The following is a 15,633-nucleotide window of genomic DNA, read 5'->3' as shown; positions in this document are numbered from 1 at the left end:
TAATATGATTAAAGATTGTAAAATTGGATGATAAACATTTATTGAATAACTGCCATGAGCTGCTTGAAGGTGGTCCAGGATGGTGGGATCTTTGGGTGTTAGATCCTCTGTATGTTAAAAAGGGCAATGTTCCAAGATACTGGAACTCTTGATTAATTCTTCAGCAAACCACACTGATGTCTTCCTTTACTCCTCTCTGTGGAAATAATTTGTAGAAAGTGTAAGTTTCTGCATGAAGTAACCAGTCAAGTTAATCCTATTCATTAAAATAATGCCTTTTAGTTATTGGTGCTGTTGAATTTTATAATTGAAACAATTTAACCTAAATATTTAGGTCTTTTCTAACTCAAAGTCTTTGAAATTTTTCTTAATGTACAGGCTTGAGCTGTTACAAGGAAGAGATGAGCAGCTTAATGTTTAACTAAAAATTACATAGTTAATCTCTTGCATATTTCCTTCATGTTTTGGCCTATGGAAGGCCTGTTCATTATTTCAGAATATCTTGGCTCCAATCCATCTACAAGACCTCATTTTTCTTTTGAAATTTGTAGTCTTCACAAGCTTGGCATCTGTGATATCTCAAACAATGAATTACTGTGGCTGGACATCTCTGGAATTAAAAACCCTCCTCCATAAGAACATAATTTTTTCACAGAATTGGGATTTGTTCTAAGGAAACACAGTTGACAAAAAAAAAAAAAAATTCAAAGATAACAGATTCTTCATCTTTCTTTCCCCCCCTCCAAATGAACTGAAGTCCTGATGATGAGGACTTGCTCTTTAAATAAATGGGATCTTTCTCTCCTCTCTTGGCAACAGCAGGAGTATTCTTGTTCTGTATGACAAGGCTAGCTGGTGCTATATTTGTCTTGTACACACATTTGGTTGTTTAATAAGAGAAAGGCAAAAAGCCAATACAGTTTAAAGAAAGTTTATTCTACCACAGCCTGAACTTTCTGGGTTGGCTTAAAGACAAGGCTACATACTTGTGGAGGATCAGGGAATATCATTACTGATATGAAATTAAAACTTTCCTGAGTTGTCTCTGGAAAGACCAGGGCTTTGTGGAGAAGGAGGGGGGCCTGGGGGTGTGACATGACAGGCGTTTTTAAAATGGACTTCAATAGATGTTTGGGTGCATCAGCAGAAGAGGACAAAGGAAGACAAGAGGCTGGGGAAGAAGATATTAATAATGCTGGCAGTAGTGCTGTCCATGGAGAGCTGGATTTGGGACAAATGTACCTTACCTGTTTGCCTGAACACTATAAGAAAGTGAAATTCACTCAGCCACCATATCTGATATGCTGGCTCTTGCTGAAACTCTGCAAGGTAAGAAATTTTAGTACAAGTCTGTGATATTTTTAGTTAACTTCCTATGTGCTTAAAATACAAATTGATCAAAATCTCTGCTGAAGCATTTGAGAATTCATTACTATGTACCATGCAGTTTCCTTCATGGTTTATTAGTAGCAACAGCTTTGTAAATGTTGACATTGTACCCAGAAACAGGTGATCCAACAAGGGAAAACTTGTAGGGGCTACTCATGGAGTACTACATAAAGCAATACATTAGTAATTGCTTGCCAGTTTATCTCTGTACACTGCTACATAATTGCAAGGGTTTCAAGATGATTTTAGATTAATTTCTGGGTGCAATTTCTTGTCACATTCCTTGCTGATTTGCATTAATATCTTGTGTTGGATGAACACTGGACTGTATTTTAACTCTGAAAATGTGAACCTTATAACAGTAAAGAACTGGGTGGGGATTTGGAACACTTCTGTCGAATATAATGGAGCTTTTGAGGTTGTGGTGGGACTTATTTTAAATTCGATCTGGCCACATCTAATAAAAATACTTTTCCCTAATGTATTACTGGATAGGGAAGCAAGAAGACAATGAATGGACCAGGTATAAATGCTATAGTTCATTCCATTTCATTCCTTGAAGAAAGCTCCTGTAATATGTTCAGATCCAAGCAAAGAAACATTGAATTCTACGAAGGGAATACAATTTAGGGTTTTAGGTTTAATCAGGAAAGCACTGAGACATTTGAGCTTCAAATTTAGCTTCAAATTCTAAATTTAGTAAATTTAGAATGTGTAATAGGTCTTTTGTTTTTCTGTTTCTGCATTCAAACCTTACTGTGGTAGGCATTTAGTTAATGGGCAGATCACCATACTGATCAAAACAAATGTCAAGGCAATGTTTACTGGCTGATTTTTCCTTCAGAAGTGTGTGACAGAGGAGATCCATATTGATGATGATGGGGTGGAGACCACAGGAGTGGGTCCAGCTGGTGCCTCAGCAGCAGCAATCTCTCTCTTCTGTGTGCATGGCAGCTTTGGGGCAGTGGCTGCATCAGGATTTTTGACAGCACAGCTATGCAAAAATGCAACATCAAAATGTAAACTGAACACTACTAACAGTGTTATGTGTTGGATTGCTAGAGAGCTTTGTTTCCACGCATATTCTGTATTTGTAGGGTCTTTGATCGTCTGTGTGTAGCACTTACCCTGTGGTGCCAATTGCTTGCATTAGGGGGCAGATAGAGACCCTTTCATGGGACTTTTTCTTGTTTTTTTTTCTGCAGGCTGACTGAAAAGGGGTAGGAATCCACACAGCTATGGGGGTGGAGTAAACAACCTTAGGGCAGATGCCAGAACCAACCTGTGAGGCAGAGTCCTGGTCAACACACACTTTCCTGATGGTTTTGAGGAGTGCTGATCCAGGGTGGGGAAGGTTGCACTGTATCTGGTTGCTGATTGGTTTGATTGGTTCTCTTGTGGTTTGAACTATTTGCAGCCATTGAGTTTGTAAGTTTTAAAAGCCATAGTTATATTACAGAAAGAGACAGAACCTCGTTTGTGGCTACAAATCTAGTAGTTGGTCTGGGTGTGTGCTAAAAACTTCAGTCCCTGGGACTCACTGCCTGTGCATAGATTTTTTGTTGATTAATTGTGAAGTGTGCACAAAACGTTGAATGGTCTGCACACAATAGTTTTGCACAACGTGCATGAGTTGTCCTGTGGGATAAATGGTTGTTCCATTTCCTTGTGGATAGTTTCTTAGACAGCAGGAAGAATTTTTAAAGTACGTAAGCTAGAAGCAATGTTTCTGTCTGTGATTTTATGTACTCATATATGGCCTTACATTTGCACAGTGCATTTAAGTTTTTTGAGTTGGGAAGGAACAATTCATACTACTATAGAGTGAGGAGAGGTAATGTAGCTTCTGTTAAAATCACTAATTTCTTCAGAAAGCTTTCTGAGAACCTTACAATGCCCCAGCTAAGCCAAGAGGATAATTAAACCTCTAATTTATTAATGCTTCTTTCTTGCTGAGCTTTCTTAAAGACCGTTCAGATTTGAGACTCCACTTTCTTGTTTCCTGACACTCTTCCATGACTTAAATCTCTTCCAAGTTCTAATCCATTCAAAAAGTGCTAATTTTTTGCTCCTTCCCCCTCACAAGAACAAAAGCAGCACAGTGTTGCTTTTTCTCAGGTTCTGCAACTTGGCAGAACTCAGCAATGCTGCTGTAGTGGGAGGGGAGGGAAGGCCAGCAGCACTGAGATGGTGCTGCTGTGTGACAGAGGCACCCTTTGTAACAGCTTGTGTACATCCCCTATACATCCAAATGTTTCCAGTTCTTGGCTGCAGACAGCCCAGGTGCTCATGACCTGGAAAATATCAGTGACTCCCTGTAACTCCTTATCAATGCTCCCTCAGAAAGAGTTACGTGTCCTTTGTGTCAGGGAGCTCACCCTTCTGTAAATTAACACAGACAGAATGAGGAGAGACTGTGTTTAGCAGGTGAGAAACCAATCTGAGTGCTCTCTCAGGCAGTTTGGCATGAAGTTTAGTTACAAAATAATCAAATTCCACCAATGTGTGGAAATACATGCAATAAGCCTGTCAGAGTTCAAGAAACATCTTCGTAGACTGACACCTGGGAAATCTCCCACTCACATTTCCCTGAGGGAGGCTTCCATTTTCAGGGGTCACCGTGACCTGTGGGGAGGAGGGAAGAGACTTCAAATCTTTCTTTAATTCAGATTTAACATAAATTTAGTTGATTTGATTCTCTGTTTCAATAGTTTACAATACTTCAGTAATATTCTGTACCTCTGAATATCAAAACCAGGTGGTGATTTCCCTGTTATTTGCTATACCTCAAGCATGTTCTGTCAGCTCACCTGGTATTTTTTTAACAGTCTAAAATCTATACAAAAGGGAAAATAATGATGAGACAGATCTGTAATTCAATTTCTTCTCTTGTCTCTGTATTTTTCATACTGGGTTCTACAGTTTCCAACTGCTCTTGCTATGAACTTCTACATGGCATGTAAACCTATGAGAATGGATCCCAAGTGAAAAATTAAACCACTGTCCTATGGTTTAGGACACAGGGACTTAATTCTTAGCCATTCCATAGATGTATCACTCTGTGTTCATAATCTTGCTGTTCCTGGCTCAGCTCATTCCCTGTAAAGGGGATAGGAAATTTGTTTGATTTTATTTCTTAATTTATTTTGATTTTTTTTTCTGCTGATTATAAACACTGTAGGTCTGGACTATCTTCCTGTAATTATGGGCAATGTCAAGGTCAGCCTGTGCAACAGTCACAAGGGGAAAGAGGAAACCTGATTTTCCTGTAATATGAATGAATTTTCTAGCCATTAGCCTGTAATCATATAGGGGTACTACCTGTCTTCTTTTGTCACCCTTTGAGGAAAAAAAGGGTGCAGAGAGGCAATTTTTAGCCCTTTCTTAGTTGGTGACTTCCAAAAGATCTTCAGTGAAAGTGTGACCACTTCTGGAGGTGGCACTTGTGTTTACCATAGCAACAGGTTGGAATCTCTAAGACACAGGTGCTTTCTTCAGGAGTTTTCTCTGGATTCCAAAGGATAGCGCCTAAAAAATGGTCCAGTGAAGGGAGAGAGGGCTATCAGACTTGTAACAATTTTATAGGGTTTAAAAGGTTTATAGGTCAAACCCAATTTGATGTTCCTACGTCTTTTTGAGTTCTTTTTCAACATGACTTCTTATGGTCACAGAAGATTTTGACAGAGGAAGGAGCCAGACCTTGATATACAGAATGTGGGACATGGGTTTAACCAGTGGACAGGTCACACTTGGACCAAAAATTCTGTGAGGGGATCTGGCTGACTCCCTTCACAGATATTTTCCAGCTACCTTAAGAGTTTGTTGGAGATTACAAAGTGGGTTGTTATTTTTTTTTTGTTGTTGTTGTTTGATTGGTTTTGGATCTTTTTTTTTTTTTTTAGTTGTGTTGTTGTTGGTTTTAGTCTTGTTTGTTTGTTTTTGGTATTTGATTTGCTTACATGGTCTTGCTGCATCTCTAATTCCTTCCTAATAACTTTTGAACATTCTGGCTAATCTCAGCAAGATTTGAGTGAGGTAGAATAAACAGAGTTCACAAATAGGTAGTCAGGGAGTGAAAATAGACTTAGCTAATGCTCCTCCTGGAGGGAGAGGCTCCTTCATAAACCTCTCCCTTATTAAACATCAGAAGTTTTGTAAAATTATTCCATTTCCACACTGGAGAACTGCAGAGCTGTAGGAAAGAGGACTCTGTTGGGTCAGCTGCTTGCAGAAATACATGTTTTCTCAGTAAAGTGTTTTTTGTTTGGCTATTAATGGAACTCAGCTGAAGCCTACTGTTTGTCTTCAGTCCTCAGAGTAAAAGCCAAGAAGTGGCTTTAAGAAGTGCAACTTGAGACAACTAAAGAGGGATGTTTTGCAGAAAGCTTTAAACATTCCCTTCCCCCTCTCTTTGGAACACTGACTTTTTAAGCTTTCAGCCAGAAAAATCAACCTCCTTTCACTCATTTGGTCAAAACTTCCAATATTTTATTTAGGGTCAGGCTCTGAGGCCAAACAGTCTGATTAGATACACTTAACTCCTAAAACATCATAAGCTGTTCTATGGGGCTTGTTTTGTTTAGGGGTAATATTTCTGAATCTGTTTTCCTTTAATTTATGCTCCAATTTTCTAGATTCCTTTGGGCCAGAAATATTTAAACAGTCTGTTTTATATTGGAATAGTGCTTGCAGTGCTGAGTAGAGCTGAGCGTTGTATAGAGACAAAGCAATGAAAATGGAAAACAACAGAGGGGAAATTGGAATGTATTGTACCTGACAACGAGCTCGGTTCAGATTGGTTTCTCATTCTGGGCACAGATTCAGTTCTTTGTGGGCAGTGTAAACCATTCAGCATGTGCTGGGGACTTTGACTTCTTCCTTTCCCTACTGAAAAACACCAGGAATTGAAAATTTTCCAGTATCTTTAGTATTCATCAAGCCACCTCCTGGATCCAGCTCTGTGCTGCAAGCAATGTGCTCAGAGTGCAGGCTGTGAAAGACTGATGTGCAAAAGGATTTCAAAACATTCTTTATAAACCTGGGAAATGACTGCTGGAAAAGCCAGCCACATCCCTTGTCAACAACCTCATCCTCTTAAAATTATCACACCTACATTTACACAGGAGAATGTGTTCAATAGTTACTTTTTAGCAGAACTGCCTTTCTCAGCTACCACAGTTCTCAAAAACACTGTCAACCGAAGCTGCCTTCTTTTCTTTATGCTGTTAATTTAAGCCCAGTTCCTGTAACAAACCTGCAGGCTCCTGCAGGACTGCAGCTCATGAATCAGGGCAGAACTTTCTTGCTCGATTGTGACTTGATGATTAGCTTAAATAAATTGGATTGAAATCCTGCATGACTAACAGAGAACACAGAGTGGATTAAGAACCTGTGAGCAGATGACTGAGAACAAATCACTTTTTGTGCACTCTGGAATATTTGATGCTCTTCCTAGAAAGTGTCTCATTATTACAGAAATCTAAGAATGTGCTGTATTTTTTTTTCTCCTCCTGATGTTTTGTGTTGGAAGAAAAGCAGAACTGGTGTCAGAAAGAAATAAAACTTCTCACTTGATGCTTCAAGTGTGGTGCTCTGAATGATTATTTACAAATCTGGGTGGAAACTGGCAAATAAAGAAGAATTTGTGCTGTTAAAAGCCTTTAATAAGGTGTTGCCAGATAGCAAAATATATAAATACCCACAAGAATGCTTGGGCAGGGCAGTTTTAAAAGTTAGCTCCACCACTCTACCATTCAGGAGCAAGGAGTGAAATACAATTTCCATTTCTAAATAACAACAAAAGTATTCTTTTTACACACCGGAGTTTGATTTTTTTGGAAACTTGCATTTGCACTGAGAAAAAGTGTGTCTAGGTGCAAAAATGCTGTTCTTTGTAGAGGCATCAACCTTCAATCACACTAACCCAAATTTCTGTAAAAATGTTCTAGAATAATATGGATAATTAATAACAAACAAAAACCAAGCAACTTTTTTGAATATTAATAGATATATTGCATTTCTCCCTTAATCAAAGGTAGGTTTTGTTCTATAGCTTTGTTTTTGGATGAAATCAGTGAGTTTATTTGTAGATTACAGAAAATAATATCATTTTGATTACAGTCATTATAAGTGGACTGTCATTTAGATTCTACCGTAAGAAGTCAGCACTGTTATTTTCTTTAACCATTCCAGCTGATTTTCTCTGTTGATATAAGTGAGGCCAACTAAGGCACAAAAGGTCAACATAAAATCCACTTATATGATACAGGGATGTGAATCTATCCCCTGGAAAGCACCTGGAAAAGCTGGCTAGTAGGATGTGTTGCAAAGATGTTTACTAAAACCTCATCTACTGATCAACAACCTAGTCTGGTGGCATATATGAGACAGGAAATTAACAGGATAAAAATTACATCTTTTTGTGGCTTCTTCTGTATTTTCTGCCTTTTTTTGGTAATTGTGTTTGATGTCATTCCCCAGAAAGCAGTATCAATTCCCTGTGATAAATCATATGGGAAAGAATGTCATAGTCTTTTTTATACTTTATGTGTTCCTTCAGAGCTAAACTGGAAAGAATTGGGGGAGAGAAAACCCAGTATTTGGAAAACATTTTGTGAATGTTTCTGTGCTGCCAAAGCAGACAGATAGCTTTCATGCTCAGACACAAAGTTATGGGGTGGGGCAGGCAGAAGGGATTAATGCTGTTTCCATATGAATAAGTAGGGTTTTTTCTGGTATTATTTGCTGTAATCCTATTAGCACAATGGACAAGCCTAGTACAGTTTGGTAGCCAGTCTCTCCCTGCTGGAAGAAGGACCAGGCCCTTAAGGTGTGGTGAGAAGTGCGTGGGTGATAAACTAGAATGTGCAAAAAATACTAATGTCAATGCTCAGGAGACAGTAACTTTCATAATGTTGCCAGTTACAGTTTTCAAATTGGCATTTTTTCCCTTGAATTCCCAGCTCCTGGAGGTGCACAAGAGTCTGATTTTAAAATAACAAACACATTTTCAGGTGCTACAACTGCAGAAGAAAACTGAAATACCAATTTGAAGTGGAAAGTTCTTAAACAATGAATCTTTCATCCTTGGACTTGTCAATCATCTTTCAAGAGTTTTAGGGCTTGGATCAGCTTGTAAAAGATGCTGATTATAATAGCTGCTGGATTGACTTTTTTCTTTGCTTAGCCCAAATAAAAATTCAAAATGCATGAGTATAGCAGTATTCATCAGAAAAGTGCAGGCTTTCATTTCCCTTCCCACATAAATAGCTGGCCAAGATGCCCAGCAGAGAGAGAGAGTGCAAGGGGACTGACATCAGCAAAATGCAATGGAACCAAGAGAAAACCTCCCAAAAAACCCCCGAAAACCAGAGAGAGAGAGAGAGAGAAAGGGTAAAAAAAAGGGAAAGAAAAAAAAACAGGAGGAAAAAAATTTGCATTTTAGCTGCTAGCAGCAGGCAAAGGCTTCCTGAGCAAATCTGCACACCAGACATCCTGGGAACTGTAGTGGTCTTAAATGGTGGAAGGTTTCCCATTGTCCATCAGACCAGTGTTTGCCACTCTCTGAAGACAACAACTGCCTGTTGAATTGTGAGGGTGACAACACAGGGTGGCACTAATTTTTAAAAAAGTGATCTCACTATGATCCCATGGAATTTCCAATCTTGCTGAAACCAGGGCTCTGCATACATCTTTTTTTTTCCATGGATGTGTGCTCTTCTTCTTCCCATTTGCTTCCCAGCATCTGTCAGTCCTGAGGGGATGGAACCTTTGGCTCCACAGTCCTGTGTTCAGAAATTCCATGCAGAGTGATGTTTATTTTATGTTGGGACTACTAATGTGGATCCCCAGGGGAGCAGCAGCAGGCTGGAGCCAGTGTTTGTCCAAACCCTGATCTCTGGAAGCACAGACTGTGGATTGATGTCCATCCCACAGCACTATCTTCCCACGTGTGCTCAATCCAAAATACATTCCCAATTCAGCACAGTTCATCCTTTCCAAACTGAGAAATGTGCACAATCCTGTGTGAGCACACTGAAGATTTGGCCTCACTCCTGTTCCTGCTTCAAGCTTCCAACAGGGCCTTGGATAAACTGCTTCATCTCTGCATCAGTTCTTCATCCTAAGGGAAAACTTGCTTATTCCTAGCAGGATGTCTGCAGCTCTCTGAGAGGAAGGATGTGCTTGTGTGCCTTGCACAGCAAGTCTCTGATTTGGGCAGCAGCCTGCAGCTATCACTGCATCACAAAGAGCAGGTGGAATGGGAAATGACCTGCTCAATACCAGGAGAGAGGAAGTGAAATTTGAATGACATCCGCGATTTGCAAGTTAAAAAAACATCCAAAATTAATGGAACATTTGTGTTTTCAGATTAGATTTATTTTAGAGTTATGTAATAAAAAAAATGGTAGGACATTGCTGAGAAGCTTATTCAAATGTTCTTGTTTTTTAAATCCCTTTTTTGGTGGTGCTCATGCCTTGAGCAGTTCCAACCTCTAAATACTTGTTTATTAGTCCCTTTCTTCCACCCCCACACACACTTGTAGCAACACAACTCTTAACAAGTTGCACAAGTGGAGGAGTAGACATGTCTGGAAACCTAATTTCTGTCTCACTTGGCCCAGTCAATTTTCATTTCCATGGAAGTGCCATGTTTCAGAGCACAGCCCCACAAGCAGGGCAGAAACAGGTGGGAATATTGGTCAGCTGGAACTTCCTTACACCATCATTGCCCCAAGAGCATGGGACTGTACCACACCCTCCTTTGCTGTCAGAAAGTCTTTCCAAGAAAACCAAACCTACCTAGACAAGGTCAGGACCTGAGCTGTAAAATATACACCAGCTGTGAAAAGATTCAGGGACTATTCTGTTAAATTATCAGAGAGAAGTCATTTCAGTCAATCAAAGGAGAAACCCCAGTGCCTCAGGGTTATTTACATGTCATGTTTGATCCTGATATTGCTTTGCTCTTCCCCTGAACAGCACCAGGAGTGAATTATCATCACATGAAAAATACAAGGTTAGAGGCAAGAACTGTTTTTATTTGCCAGTTCTTCAGGTTAAGTACAGAACTCAAGTGACTGTGCAATGGCTTATAGAGATAAAGTGTGCAAAATCAAAAAATGTATTATTCAGAAATCTGATAACTTCATTTGTTTTCAAATATATGATCTTTGATGATGTGAAATTAGTAGTGGCTTTTTCTTTGTTTGTTTTATTTTCAGAATATCAGAGAGAGGTTTCTGAAGCTGTTGGGTTTTTTTTAACAGTTTGCTACTGCCACTACAAAATGGTAATTCTTTATAAAAAAAAAGAAACAAGCTGAAAGAACAGGCTAAAAATGAGCATGGAGAAAAGTAGATAGTATTGAAGACTATTTTAGAACAAATGTCAGGAAACTTAATTGTTTAGGGATAAACTAATTTTGCTTTAAATGAAAATCTATTTATTTGAACAGGTATAGATTCAAAAGTTACCTTTAGTTACAGATGATTCACCCTCCCTTCTTCTCATTTTTATGAACCCCTTTGCAGTTTATCTTAAAGCTCCCCAGACCTGCAGGGCTTGTTCTAAGAGAGAGGTTTTATGTGTGTTAAAAATGGAGGCTGAAACTGAGGGAAAGGGCCTCCCTGAGAAGAAAATGCACTTCTCCAGATAAACAGTGGGGCACTTACATTTTTCCAGGAAGATTCAAAGTTCCCATAACCTTGGTGTGCAGCAAGGTGCTGTACATCTATATCTACCTAGATCTCAGACTAATAAATAAAGGCACATAATGGAATCTGTGACTCTAAGGTTGGATTTATCACCACTCACAGGACCATGATCAATTTTTCAAGTTCTTCTATTATATTATTTTCTGTAATTCTTTAAAAATAGAAAACAACTTTTCATTTGGCCTGGGAAAATCTTAAAGAATGTTATCATGTTATCATTACTTAAGTGAGCTTTGTGGAATAGAGGGGTTTTACCCGCGTGAGTGAAAGATTATGCATAGACTACAGTGGTTACTGTAGCTGAGGATCTTCATCTTTATCTTAAAGATCATAGTTTCTGTGAAACCCATGAGGTGGGAAAAGTCCATACAGAAAAAGAAACCTGGGAAAGTGTATATAAGGAAAGGGGTTTAGGATCACTGTTTAGAATAGAACATCAACTGTTATTTTGTAAGGCATCAGTATTGGAGATGGGCAAAATGACTTAAGGCAGAACCTTCAACTTGAAAGTTTTATTTTACTTTTTCCTTTCCAAAGCAAAGTTCAAGCCAAGTTCACTAAAGTTTGTGAACCCTTCAGCAACACTTGGCTAAGTTGCAAACCTGAAATTGTATGTGGTTTGGGTGCAAATCAGGATGGGTTTGATCCCAAGCCACTTGAAACAGAGCGCTTCTCGCCACACGTAGCTCTATATTTCAGCCTTCTTTGCAGCCCAGAGGGAAGCTGTGGCTGAAAGTCCCGTGGATGGTGCCCACTGCACTTCTCACTGGTTTTTCACAGAAAGGGTGAGCCTTGTGTATTGTCCTGGATGGGTGGCTTGGGCTCAGTTCAGCCAGAGGGTCATTATAGACATCCCTATGTCTAAACCTGAGAGCTGAAGGGGCAACATCTGCATCTCACCCAGTTTTCCAAAGGAGTTTTATTCAGAAAAGGCTTCTTCCTGGTGAAAGCCAACATAATTCCAAAGGGTGCCCATTGGGTCCCTTCCTAGGAATTCCGAGGAAGTTTTGAAAACTAACCTGTAAAGACTTTTTGTCCTGTAGAAGTAGATTCCTTCAGATATTTCCAAAAGTTTTTTCACTTCTATTCTGTGTAGTGCAAGGTTTGGGGCAAATTTCTTGTAGAAGCCACAAGTTTGTTCCTGCAAATCTCAAGGATTTCTTTGTGCCAGTAGCCACAATATGGACACCTGCCATGACGGTAGGGTCAAACCTTTGGTAATCCAGAATGAGAAAATGCTGCTCTTGTCTCTGTTAGAGACTTGAACTGTGTTAAATATCTAGATAAGATGTTATTAATAATTATTAATACAGTAATTGTTGTAAATGCTGACAGGACTTTTACAAAAGCTATTATGGAGTGACTATATTTTGCTGCCAAGTAGTAGTGCATTATTTTGTGACATAGGATATCCTTTACTCTTTGTTACATTGAGCTGAACAACCTTGAAATGCCAGCTAAACAAGTCTCCAATCTTTCTGAATTTGTATGGAATGACTAAGCTTTGGCTGAGAGCTTTCTCACATGGTGATGTCTGTTCATGCCTTTTTCTGGCTTCCTTTCTTCTCTGTGAAGGGCAAGCTCATGAAAAAGGTGACTGGGAAATAAATGCCAGCAACTTTTATATAATAACACGAGCAGTAAGTCTGCAGCTCGTATGGCAAGGTTTAAAAGGGTTGCCATGTAATCACTCCTTTCAGAGCCAGCTCCTCATAGAGAATTCTTGGGATATGCTCTGTAAGATGCAAATCCTCAAGGGCCCAGGTGAGGCAGAGCTTTTGGCTTTCCTAGTGAGAAATGGGTAGGTTACTTCTCCTGTCACCTGTACACAGTTGTCACTGGCTGCTCCCTTATATAATACATCCATTGTCCCTTGAAAAGGGGCTAAGGAAACGTGGATGTCCAGCCCTTTCTAGATGCAGGTGCTATTGCTTAGCTGTAATTACTCATCTGTGAACACTCTTCAAGTGACACAAGCCTGATAATTTTTAATCTTTATATGACAAGCATTCAGAAAAGAACTGCCTGAATTTTTCCTTTTATGGTCTCTATCATAACTGACAAAAATAGAGGCAAACTTTGGATGTGGAATAAATTTTTGGAACTAAGATTGCACAATTTAGAAACCTTTCAGTTTGTTGTTAAACTATCCAAATGTGGTCCTCATGTATGCACTTTGAAACTGTTTTGTTCCATAGCTCACAGTGAAATCTAGCATTCAGAGCAACTTGATATGGTTAAGTGCCATTTTTAGTATATTTTGATACAGATTAACTTCTATTATCTCTTTTAATTTAGAAAAAATACTTCTATTAAAACCCAAACAAACCTAAGACTGTGATTTTGCAGCAGTGATAGGTTATATAGGTAGTACAAGGTAGAATTTACTGCAACACTGTCTCTTCACCATCTGTGTTCACCTTTGCTTGCTACCTCTGCCTGTGCTTTTCTTTCCAGACCAGTCTCAGCTTCCAGCCCTTGAATGCCTGCCTCCCCTGCCCACCTGGGTGTTGATAATCTTAAAGAATTTCCTTTTTCCAAGTTCTTCTTTTCAGACACAAGTACTTCTATACAGAGTGTGGATTACACATGTTCTAGTGGCAGTTCTGGACTTCTTAAAGCAAAATTCTCAGCAGAAATGTTAAATTCTGGTGGACTTAATTACACCCAAGACAGTGTTATTACATTCTCACAAGAGAAACAGAATTTTTTCTCAGAGAATGACTTGCACCAGGTACTGCCAAGCACTTTTAGCTGATTTGTGAAGCAATAAAGTGTTTAGGACTCACTTATGATCTGACACTAGAGTTTCCTAATGCTCACAATTTAGGGAGTTACACCTGACTTATATCACTATGAAGTCAGGGCATGGTTGGCCATTTATATAAAGTTAGCCTCAGAGATCTTCCAAACGGAACCTTTTGTTTTAAAAATTCTTCTGAATCCTTTTCCAGAGTGAGATTTTCATGTGGGAGATTTTCACATAACATGATTACTGATTTAGAGGGTGTGTGAACTTAAAAAGAAATGGAGAGACTACTAAAGCACACACATTAACTGGGGTACTGGTGGGCAGGAATTCTGCTCCCACCTTTTTATTGCAGTATGTATAGAGAGTTTCCTCCCCTCTCTCTTGTACTGACCTCCTCTCTAAGTAACTGCTTGGGTTAAGTTAGGTTTTCCTTCCCTGTTTTAACTCTTAGCCTTTCCCTCTCTTTATTTAACCCACCCTCTCAGAAGAAGTCCTGAATACATAAAAGCTTTTGCAGTGTGCCCTGGAGCATGTCTGCTGATGAAGCACATACAATGTAATTATGGATAGCACGATGCAGCATCATGAAGTGCCTTTGTTTACAACTTCTCTATCAGGAGAGTATAATGAAGGGATTCACTGAGGAAATGCAAAAGCAGATGCCTTTGGCTGGCTCCTGTTGTTTTCTTTTTGGCAAAGACAGAGGGAGGAATCTGCTCTGGGACAACCCCACTGAAGTCAGATGAGTTACACCAGGGAGAAACAGGAACTTTTTTATTTTCTTCTTCTTCTTTATTTTTTTTAAATTTTGTTTTTAAATATAATTTTTTGTTTTGTTTTGTTTTTTGTTTTAAGAACACAATTTCCAGGTCTCTTTTCCCTGACTGTCACAATTTCTTTTTCCACAGAAAGCCTATGAGAAAAGACTGTCTGCTTCTAAAAAGGTAGGACATTCTCTTAGTCACTAGTAGCTAATTTCCTCAGCTGTATATGTATGTTCTATATATATCGACCAATGGATGTAATAATAAAATTAATATCTAACAATTTATATTTAAAGAAATACTAAAAAGCTAAACTCTTGGTTACTGAATGGGACAGTAGGAACAGATTGTGCTTTGAGAGGGATGCAGAATTAACACACAGCTGTGCTGCTGCATGAGGTGTGCTCAGAGCTGGCCCAGGCCAGCAGGTGGGATCACCTTGAAATGTGTTCTCATACCTGGCATATACTGAGGTGTAACACTGAGCAAAGCTTCTGGGGGCAGATGTCTGTGAAAGCACCCCATTTCATGTCTGTGAAATCTGTAGGGAACAGAAATCTGTGGTAACTGACGGTGTCATGCATATTTGCAAGTGATAACCTTTAAAACAAGTTTATTAGGGTAAACCCGTAATTGTACACTGTAATAACAGAAGTTAGCAGGACTGCTGCTGCCTTCTGCTTGCTCGTGCAGTGACCATACTTCTGTTTTTTTTTCCTCTGGAGGCCTCCATGGTGCCTCTCACACAAAACCTGCCATTTACAATTTGCCTCTTGCCGAGGCTCCCTTTGTGCTCACACAAGGCAGCTGCCAGGAGCTCTGACCTCCCTGGAGTGGGGCTTGCTAGCACTGGCTAATCAATATTCACTAGAGCTAGCTGCTCATCGCAAAGCCATTGATTATCTCTGCAAGGTCACTCCCCCTGGGTGTCACTTTCCAGTCCCCTCCCCTCCACCCCCACTCCAGGCTCTCAAGAGGAGAGAGTGCTGGGATGGAAATGAGGTTCCCATTC

This window comes from Zosterops lateralis, assembly GCF_965231275.1.
Source record: "Zosterops lateralis genome assembly, chromosome: 10".
In the NCBI taxonomy this organism is placed as follows: Eukaryota; Metazoa; Chordata; class Aves; order Passeriformes; family Zosteropidae; genus Zosterops; species Zosterops lateralis.
The sequence above is the reverse complement of the archived record's forward strand: the minus strand, read 5'-3'. Positions refer to the sequence as shown.